Here is an 11,015-nt window from a genome sequence, read left to right on the forward strand (position 1 = left end):
CAGGCTGAGGGGAGCTGGAGGGGGAGGTGAGAGGTAGGGCAGCGTGAAGGCAGCATGGTATGAGGAGGGCAGAAAAGAAGCCAGGAGACTGGGCCAGGTAAGCCGCCTGCGTGGTTCCTATCTCTAATAGAAAGCCATCAGAGGCTGTAAACCGGGAAGTGACATGGTTTCAGCGGAGGTCAGGAGACTGCTGACGCTGGTTGCTCTGTAGAGAATAGCTTGTAACAGTGACAAGAGAAAATCAAATAAGAAAGACAATGAACTAAGAGATAAGAGCCCTGGATTCCTCAACAATTCTTTTGTGATCTTGGGAACATCACTTAGCTTAATCTATCTGTAAATTTATCTAGCTGTAAACTATTATTCCTAATATCTAGGCTATTTGTGTCATAGCTATAAGGTAGGAATCATTGACAGAATGCTTTTAAAAAAGTTGCTTTTACAGAACAAAGGGTTATAAAAAAGCAAAGGCTGTGGTTATCGGCTCTCTTCCTCTGTATGTAGACACTTGCTAAATTCAACTGACTAAGTGGGATCTGTATACCAGCAGTTTGAGTTAATTCCCTTTATAAATATTGTGGTTTCCGTGACATCACTCATATAGCGGGTGGTTGGCTAATGTAGTTAATGAAGCCAAACTCAACCATGGAAACCCATTCTCAGCCAGATCCTTTCCCTCATTTCCCAGAACAGGACAGCTCTTAGTGGGGCGTTGCTGATCACCACTGGCCCCGAGGCTTCCCCACCACTGAGGCATCCTTTGTGCAAAGAACAAGAGCCACTTCTGGGGTCAGAGACCTGCCTCAAGCCTGGCCCCACTGCCAGGTGGCCTCACTGTGGCAGCTGGGAATGTGGGTGCAGCAGGAACTCCTGGGAAGCATCCGAGTGTTAGTTGTTGTGTTGTTCTTGCTGTGCTAAAGGACAAGTATGCCCACTGACAGGGGGTTGAGAAATACAGCCCGTGGCACATCAAGAGTGTTTAGTGTTCCTCCAGCGATAAAGTCAACCTGTGCCTAGCCCAATCCCTGCAGGCCAGATGTCAATGGAAGGGCAATTTGCTTAGTCACACACATACCCAAAGCAAAATATACCCAAACACACAAAAAATGTAAGAAGTTGGATACTGGGCTGGAGATGCAGCTCAGTGGAAGAGCGCTTTACTATCATATGGGAGGCCCTGGTTTGATCATCAAAACCAGAGGGAGGGAGGGAGGGGAGAGAAAGGGAGAGGAAGGCAGAGAAAGGGAGGGGAGAGGGGAAGGAAGAAAGAAAAGAAAAAAGCCATACACTGTCCACAAGTACACTTTGGGTGATGGGATGAGTGATTTTTATGCCAAAGCACTGTATGTGCTCTCAAGCTCACTAGGTCCGCACAGCAGCTTTCTCAAGTTGGTGGCTTCATCCCATTTTACAGACGAGGAAACTAATGTTAAGAGAAGTAAATGAATGTGTCCAAAGCTATAAGATGGATTGCAGAGCTGAAAGTTACCCCAGCTCAGCCCCATCTGTGGGCTCTCCTGTCTGCAGGTTTGTGGTCCTAGGCCACTGGTTGTACTGTTTCTCTTTCCACAAAGCCCAGAGCCCCTGACATCCTGGAAACCCCTCAGGCCTAGGATGAGTGAGGGCAAGCTCAGCTGTTGGGGTGGTTTGTCATTCCATCCATCAGAAGATACGTGACCCATCAGCCAGCAAATCCTAGCTGAGAGATGCGCCAGGCAGGCAGGAGGCAGGCATCCCTAGGAGGAATTCAGGAGCAAAATGTTGAAGTGTCTGTGCCTAGTTGCGGAGCAGTGACCCTCATGAGGGAGGAACACACCAGGGGCTGAGAGTAAGGGACAGTAGTGGGTGCAATGGAGAGAGGGGTGGAAGAGGGCTGAGCTGCCACCATGAGGCTGCCAGGGGGCCTGAATGTTGTCCTACCTGGGGCCTGGGTCTCATGAGCCCAGACTCCTCTGGAGCACCGGAGAAGCCCAGGCCAGGGCCACTGGGCATGCCCAGCACAGCCTGTGCCTGCATAGCAGGCTTTTTGCAGCTAATCCAGGCACAGCCCCCGTCCCCTTGTCTATTTCCCCTTCAGAGCTGACGGTAGGTTGAGTAACCTAGGATGAGTAACCTGGGCTGCCTGTGCCTAGTTGCAGCAAGCGGCTTGCAGTAAGGAGGTCCTGGGCAACAGCGAAGATCAGTGGGAAGGACAGATTGTTATGATAAGATTGGGGAAGGCTCAGTACAGTGTCCTTTGATGACCGGCTGGGCTGACGGATCCTGTGGGGTGACAAGGTGACTGGGTGTGGGATAGGCAGGGAGGGCAGAAAAACCTGCCCTTCCTGTCCGGTGCCCTCCTTGCCTGCCTGCCTCTCTTTCAACACTAATTTAAAAATATAACCAGAGGCTCACCCTGCCCTCCCCTATGGGCTCAGAGAGAAGAGCGTGGAGCTCACCTTGGCATCGAGACATGGGTCTCCCCCAGCCCCAGGCAAAGCTGATTGAGCCATGGCAGAGAGCAGGGACAGGAATCTTTCCTAACACTCACAAAATGCTTTTGAATTCTAATAGAAACTGACTTAAAGCTATCTTAAATAAAAACTAAGCTTGAAAATGTACTGAACGTGTCTTACCTGAATGTGCAAGATTTAGTTTTTTCAGTTCCTCCCGGGGCTACTTTACCTTGCTCATATGTCCCTTTGAAAGTTCATGATGGTATAAGAAAGCACCATGACATTCATGATCGGCTATTAATAACCACATCTGTGTCATACTTTACAAGACACTTTTGGGTTCAGTATTACATTTGACCTCGTCCCTTAGGTCGATGAGTGGAATGATGAGAATTTCTACTTTGCAGATGAGGAAGCTGGGACTTGAAGATAGTAGGCTGGTGGAGGACTTGAGCCTAAGCTCCAGATCCTGAGAAGTAGAGACCCAGACGTGGGTTCCATCCGGGTTTTGGACTCTGAGCTCTGCCCCTACCAGTGCTCGGCAGCATCCCGTTATGCATGGACTTCTCAGCCCAAAGGAGAAAAGGCCACTGGGTGTTTAGGCAGCCTGTTGCTCTCTGGCCAGCCAGGCTCAGCCCCTGAGCCCGTGCAGGCCCTGTTCAGGCCAGTTCAAACCCTGTGTTTGTACACGGTCTTCCTCTTTTCCTTCTCCATCTTTTGAGGAAGAAGACAGGCTTCCTTTAGTTTGGCAGAAAAGTAAATTGAGGGACAAACGGGAAACCAATGGGATCACTTTGCTCCCGGCATCTTCACGGCCACACTGCTCCACCGTTCCTTGCCCCCACGCACCCCCCAGGCCACGCCAAGGCCTGAGGCACCGCACAGTTCCTCAGCATTGCCCTGAGTGACCTAAGCCCTCTAACGCAGGCTTGCAGCACAATGCTCGGCACGCTTTTCCCTCTGGTCCCTCAGGAGCAGTCCAGCGCGGGCTGTGGAGAGGAGCCCCCCAGTGCACTGTCTCTCCTGCAGGACAGTAATGGGAGGGGCCTTCCTATCTCTGACCACTATGGTGGTAGATATTCTGGTCATTGAAATGTTTTAGACTTCTGGAGAGAAAAGGATATATTCACTGGGAAAGAGAAAGGAGGAGTGGAGAACAGAAGAAAGAAGATGCACAGAGTGGGTGGGGGCTGTGCCCAGGTGAGAATTCTAGTGGAACCTCGCAGGGCCCAAAGACTTGCCCGAGGTGTACTCTTCTCAGCTCTATGGGCCTACCCCGGCTGCACAGAGCTACAAGGAACTCCTGAACTGGACCCTGGGGCACGGTTTGACTTGACCCTACTTAACATGCCATGGCCTCCACAGCTACCCACGCAATATTTCCAAGGCCACACATACCAACCGGTGTGCCCTGCAACCTTAGGATGGCAAGACAGTAGGCTCTTTGCTTTAGAAGGGCCCTCCTCTGGGAGACTCTAGGACTCACAGGAATGTGGCTCTGACGCGAACGCCTATTGTGCAAAATGTTGATATAAAGAGAACATTAAGGTTTTATAAAACTTGCACTGAATGAGAAACATACATTCTTCTTGAGAAGGGCTAAGGGAACATCCCTGATAAGCTGGCCCAAGAGGCTGCACAGGTCAAGGGCGTCTGTGCTGTGTTTCACAGATGCCCCTGGAGTTTTCAGAGAAATGCTCACTGCAGTGCTACACTTTGTGACATTACTACCATGGTGGCCTCTTCATTATTGGGAACAAAACCAATGTGAGAGAGCTGGAATGCTGGGACCAAAAGACCAGGCTTGTATCCCATTCACGTACAGTATGGGAGTGGCCAGTATTTTCAATATACCCTTGCAGGAGTCAGCTCAGGTGTTCTGAGGAGTGTGCAAGGCATTAAGAGCAGAAAAGCTAAGGAGGACAATAATAACTAACCTCTGCCAAGAGTCCGAGGCACCCTGTACAGCCTGCCCCTGGCTTTGAGACTTCAAGGAGAAGACTCTGCTGCTGTCCCTGGCCTGGGATGCTCTTCTTCCCCGTCTCTAATTGGAGAACTCCTGGTCACCCTTCAAGATTCAGCCAAAATGTCACCTTTTCTGGAACCACTCCCTTACCTCTCCTCCCTCCCCCTTTCCGTTGCCAGGCACAGCCATTTCCCACTCTGAGTTTCTAGAAAAACAGGATTTTAACCCTCGAGGTACAGTATTTTATCTATTTATAGAGGTTCATCTCCCATGGCAGACCATGAACTTTACAGGGTAGAGCCCCGAGCCTTTCTAAGCTGACTTTCAGCCACATTGATGAGTGTAGGCCGAACACTCAATAAATGCTGAGGAACAGAAGAATGAATGGGTGAGATGAATTAATGAAACAAAGACCCAAGTGCACGCAGTCAAAAGGGACGATGTCTCCGGTGTAACAGAATTTGAAGACGGACTTTGGAAGGCTGCACTATTTCAACACTACCATTTTATTACTCTTAAAATGAGCTGTCTACCCTTAACAGGTAAATTTTCTGAGGGAATTGTCTATGGGTTTTTCTAGTATTCTTGTAATGATGGCCTTCATTATTCTTTGAAACCCTGGCATCTGAGCCCCGTTCTGCAATACTCTGAGCCCACATGAACTCAGCGCTCTCTGCGGGGGAGTCATCCTCTTAGGACTCTACCACTGGCATGCTTTTAGGCCTGAAGGCATCTCTCCTCCATAAATTACTAACTGGCTGAGGCTCATTTTAATTTAGCCTAAGACAGAAAAAAATTAGAAGAGCTAATCTGCTACAATATAAAATTAAAATTTAAACTAAGGCATACCGACACACATTGTCTAAAGGTTTGTTTTCTTTTTAGGGGTTTTGAGACAGGATCTCACTTTGTAGTCTAGGCTGGCCTCGAACTCCTGCCTCAGCCTCCAAAGTGCTGGGATTACAGATGTCCAAAGAATCTGAAATGTCTGTATCTTGTATCCTTCCACTTGGGTGGGTCACTAAACACATTGAACAGCTGGCTTTGGGACTTCAGGATTCATATGCCACAGACTACAACCCTCAGGGGAGAGCAAGAAAGAATCCTCAGAGTTTAAACTCTGAAGTATTTTTCAGGTATGCTCAGCACTGTGTCCCTGATTTTCTTCAAAAGACAAGGACAGAGGTATGCACTCAAGAGAAACGCAAATTTTACAGTGAGCTTTGCGTAGGAACCTATTTCTTGGCTTGATACCTGGGCAAGTACCTAAGTATGTATGTGCATGTTCATGCAAGTGGTTTTGGTACTACATCCACATTTACTTTACAAGTTATCCCTAAGAAACACTAACAGAAAGGACCCAGTTTCAGTCCCCAGAATGAGGCAGGTATAAAAGGGCTTTACACATTCACCAGAAATCACCAAGGGTATTTTCCACATTATTTTTACATTACGTATTGAGTGCTGATTTGATACCAGGTTCCTTGTTAGGCAGTGAGGATGCCGAGTTATTTTCCTACCTGGCATCTCTAGCCCTGTGCCCCTGCTAGCCTGCCTTGGGCCCTCTAAGGTAGGGGGAGGGAAAGGATTAAGAAGGGTCTTCTTCACTCCTTCTTTCCCCTTTCTCCTCTCCCCATACCGTCCTTTTTTTTTCTCAGCATAGGTATAATTTCTTTTTCAATTTTCTGTAGCTATAAGAGGTCTTTTTCTCTTTGATACCTTTGTGAGATTCTTGCAGTACTCCCCCTGGTCCCCACCAATGGAGGTCCTTGTGACTCCAGGAAGGCCTCTATTCCTGGGCCACTTATAACCCTCTCTCAGCTGCTGCCTCCAGTGGCAACTCTCTCTTTTTTTTCTGAGGTCCCTTGAAGACACTCACATGGACAGGATCCCCTTGAAAGCCCCAGATGGTTACTCTTCTTCTGAGTTTCACATCTGGTCTCTGCACGTCATGTACCACACTGGACCCAGAGATCATTACGCAGATCTGCCCTCGGGAATGAAGGACATACTCCCCCAGATACTCTTGCCCAGGGTCACAGCCCCAGCCCCAGGTCAGCCAGCATCAATGACTGATCAATATAAGAGTAGGAGGCCTTTCACTCCACCTTGGGACAACTCTGAAGGGCCATCCCAGCTTCAGATCTCTCTGGAGTTTGAATGAGGACTTTGTTGAGGCTGTCTAGAAACTCAAAATTCCCCTGTGCCTAGTCTTGCTTCCTCTCCTGATCTCCTGCAAGCGCTAACCCAAGAGCACACTTCAGTAAACCCCCCATGCCCTAATCTTACCCCTCAAGGTCAGACTCCAGGGAATCCAACCTAGCGCACAGCCATGACGTAGGTGACCAGAAGTAACCTCCACTTGCAGCCTCCTCTTGGATGCCCTAGGCCACATGAGCCAGGTTTCCAGGAGAAAATGGGCTCCTACGTTTTGCAAGCTCCAGGGACAGGTTGCATGGTCTCCTGTGATCCTCATGCACTGGCCTTGACAGAAGTAAGAAGTGTCCTCCCTTCCCCTATGGTATGGGAAGGAGAACCCTAGAAATGCAATCCCTAGTCCTCCACTGTACCAGTCCCTGTACTCCCTTGAAATAGACACTGGCTACAGAAAGCACACAGCCATTTTCCAAAAGCTCTTTCTTGGGTTCTACACTCTGGAGGTGGGATTGGCAATTACTGTCTTGGAAGCTCGTTTGAAACTGGGGAGGAAGGATCCCATTTTAAAACCCTGTTACAGGCCCAAACCATTTCACTCGCCATGAAGGATGTCTATGACCCCACTCTCTATCACGCTTAGCCACCCAGATTCCAGGGCAGAGATGCTTTGGGCCCAGTGTCATCATTTTAAGTGACAGAGCACCTTCATTTCTGCTCCTGCCTTCTAAGGTGGGGCTGGCATGTCCTTCGTACTGGCCATTCCTCTCACATGGGTGTTATTCTATCCCTTCAGAGATCACACCCACTAGCTGGCTGCCTGACCAGTCCAGGAGAGGCCTCTTTGGGTCCTAGAGGTAGGCATGGCTGGGACACCAGATTTTTCTGCTTTTCACTCACTCTCTACTCCGTCTTCCCCCACCACCAAATTCTTACTATGCCTTTCATTTAGATTCTATAGTTGGGGGCGGGGAAGAAATCATTACCACCTAAAAGATGCCCTTTGATTTCCGAAGCCTTCCTGGTGAGTAAATGTGTATTTATCATTTGGGAAGTGCTGTGTGTGCTCAAGTGTACTGTGTCCTCGTGGGAAGGGAGCTCTAGTGCTCTCTTCCCCCAGACTGACACCTTCTTTGCCTCAACGCAGCAAAGCACTGTGGTTATGGACCAATGACTCCTTCGCTATCAGCTGAGTGGCAGGAAAATCAATTCATGACTTTGCCGTGGGAAAACCTCAGCCCTAGACCTAGCAATGGAAGATGTTAGTCTCTAAATCATTAATAATCCAGGTGGAAGAGGTGGGGAAAACTGGGGCTAATTGTAACTGGATGCTTATCAGTGAGCACTTAGGCAGTCCAGTCTAAAAAGAAAAGTTTGACCCTTTCCTCAATAAAAATCACAGAACTCTTTTTGAAGGATGGCAAATTCTGGATTTGTGGGGCCTAGAGTCACACGGTTAACAGTAGATATAGCACATGGGTATGAAATGATCTCACAGCATTGGCCCGAAGCCAAGCACAGAAAAATGGTTTTCTGGTCTGGGAGTTCAGGGACAGGGAGTGCAGGGACAGATTTTGTGAAGTTACAAAAGGTTTCATTTGGAATAGCATACAAGTGTGAGGAAAGGGGTGACTCAGGAAAGCTTTCACTAGAGGAGTCATAGCCTCTGCCAGATGGTCCTTCCTCTCCGCTGCCTCCCTCTTACACCTTCCCCACCCTAAAACCTTCATGATCAGACCAGGTCCAGCGTCCTTCAATGCCAAACCTTAGTGGCCTCTCTTGCCTCCTCCTGGTCCCACGGTGATAATGCACTGGAAACTGGCAAGTACTAAGGAGATAGCCCAGTCTCCTAAGATTTCTTCTTCTAAATCCTTCACATTCCAATCTGATTTCCAACCACCTCTGGGATCACACTGTTACTTTGATAAGACTACTGAGGCCATCTTGCTTCCACCTGCATTCAGCATCTCAGGTCCTGTTCTTTACCAAATTTGTAAGTTAACTCCTTATCTCTAGCTTATCCTTTTAATGAGATGCTCTATAAAAAAGAGGGAGCTAGAGACCCTCTTGTTAACACAAATAGGTGGTCTGTTAGTGCTACAGCCTTTGTCCCCAAGCAGTACAGGAGGAATTTCGGAGATAGATGGAGATATTTGCTGGGAAATAGGCAACTCAGCCTGCTTTTAGGCACCTTGGGAGGTTCGTTTATGGGTGCCCTCTGCTGCCCTCTGTGGCCTTAACATTAAGGTCTCTGGAGACATTCCACTAAATCTGGGGATCCAGCTCACCACCTTTCAAAGTTTTTACCCCATGGATTCTAAAAACTAAAATCAGCTTGCATCTGGTTTACCTTCTCAGGTCCTTCTTACAAAGGTTGTTGAGCTGAATCCTGGAAGAAATGTTAAGAGGCCATTGGGCCACTCAGCTCAGCTCTAAGCAAGGCTGGGTCCACTCCTTTGGGGAATTATATTGGGCCTTTGGTGAATCTCTCAGACACTGCCAAAATCCCAGACTGTTCAAAGCTGCTCCCTGGGATTTCCACAAAATCTGTCCATTTGTTTTTCTTAGCCTGGGGACCTTTCACTTATAAGGCAAAATTCCAGTTACAAAGGGGCAGGCTGGCCATGGGGAATGAACTATGTTAATATGGATGGTGTGCTTTTAAGCGATCCTTCTCCCTCTTTTTTGGTGCTGGGGACAGACGTGTATGCTAGGCACCAGCCCCTACCCTTCTCTTTTAAAAAAAAAAAATCCCCAAAGCTAATTTAATAACCTCATCTCCCCCAGTGGCTGAGGGTTGAGGGTGTTGCTTTGTGTCGGCACTATTGCTTTGTGACTTGTTAAAGACACCCCAGGGCTCAAGCGCTCAGATGCAGAACGATTTAGGGCACCTAAAAGCCGCCTAGGTGCCTGGGCTTGTTATTATTTTTCCAGGCTCAAGTGAAATAAATTTATAGTGTGTTAGAAATGTGTCTACCAATTTGAGTTTCTCCTTAAGATAAATAAATGTGTCCACCAGGATCAGCTGGGTATCGAAGCGCCTCAAGAACTCACCGTCCAGCTTTCTGGAGAAATGTGCAATCTTTGAATTCACTGTGGAGCATACTGATGGATTTCTAAATTTGTATGCATAACTCAGCCGCTCTAGAAAAATGAGAAAAGGTGTGTTTTCCTCATTCTCTGGGGGTTCCCCCCTCCCTATTCTACTTTACGATGCCTTTCCAAGGCCCCTGGAAATATCTCCACCCCTTTCCTGTGTACAAGAGAGGGAAATGTGTGTTTATTTTGTATTATAGTGCTGAAACAAACCATGCCCTTCCCCCTACAATCGTTTCTCTAGATGATTCTAATATAAACTGGCAAGAGGTTGTAAGAGGAGGCGCACCGAGTTTTCAGGTCCCAAGGCAGACCAATTCTTGAACCCTCGTTTCCTCTTCAGCTTATACCTGTGAAGCCTATGGGCCTTTCCTCAGACTAGAATTTAGGAGCCTCCCCCACCCTTCCTGAGATTTCCTCACCGGATCGCAGTAGGGTTCTGGGAGAGCGCCTAAGCCCCAGGGTGACTCCTGCAGCATAGGCAGGGAGCACGTTATGTACAGGTACCAACTCCTCAGGGTAAAAGTAACCCTTGTGTACTGCATGTACTAGTGGAAAAGCCCTGAGCTCTAACCACCTGGAAGAGCCTTAGAGCCACGATCTCCCAGGACAGGTACGCAGTCTTCTAGCTCCTAGGATTTCCACGGGACCCCGGAGTCCGAGAGGGCAAGCTGAGACCGGTGACTTGAGCCCTTGGAGCCAGCTCTCACCCCAAGATCACTGGGAAGCAGTTTTACTTCTCCAATTCTGAGCTCGTCGGGGCTCGACTGCTGGGGTGAAAGCGGGATAAGACGTACCACTGCAAGACCCTTCTCCCGCACTCTCGCCACAACCAAACTGCCAGCGCCACTGGGCAAATAGTCCACGAATGGGGTGAGGGCAGGGAAGGACAGGCGCGGCCCCAGCTCAATTTCACTGCACCGCTCCTCCCAGACACGTTTGCCCGCCTCGTCTCCCAGTCCGCAAGGTCAGCTGCCTTCCCCCACAACGAGAGCCGAGCCGGGACTGAGACGCGGCCACGGACGTCCGCCTAATTATTCCCGCCAGCCCCGAGGGGTCAAGCTGCAGGACTGGGGGGGAGGAGGGGCGCCCCAGGCCTAGCCGCCCGAGGCACTCTCCGCCGCCGCCCTGACCGCCTCCCAAGGGCAGGCGCGGGCGGGAGGACAGCGGCGCAGTGCGCTCGTGAAGGCCCGCTCCTCGCCGCCGCCCAACCCGCACCAGGCACGCTCCGCGACGCGGAGGCCTGCCCGTTTACCCGCCACCTCGCGGACCTCAAAAACAACCCGCAGGTCTGCAGAAGGAAGAGGCCGTGGCCGGATCGCGGGGGCAGGGGGCGGGCCCGGGGCAGGCCCAGGCTGCGGCCG

This window comes from Chinchilla lanigera, unplaced genomic scaffold (genome assembly GCF_000276665.1).
Source record: "Chinchilla lanigera isolate Chin_1 unplaced genomic scaffold, ChiLan1.0 scaffold00040, whole genome shotgun sequence".
NCBI lineage: Eukaryota > Metazoa > Chordata > Mammalia > Rodentia > Chinchillidae > Chinchilla > Chinchilla lanigera.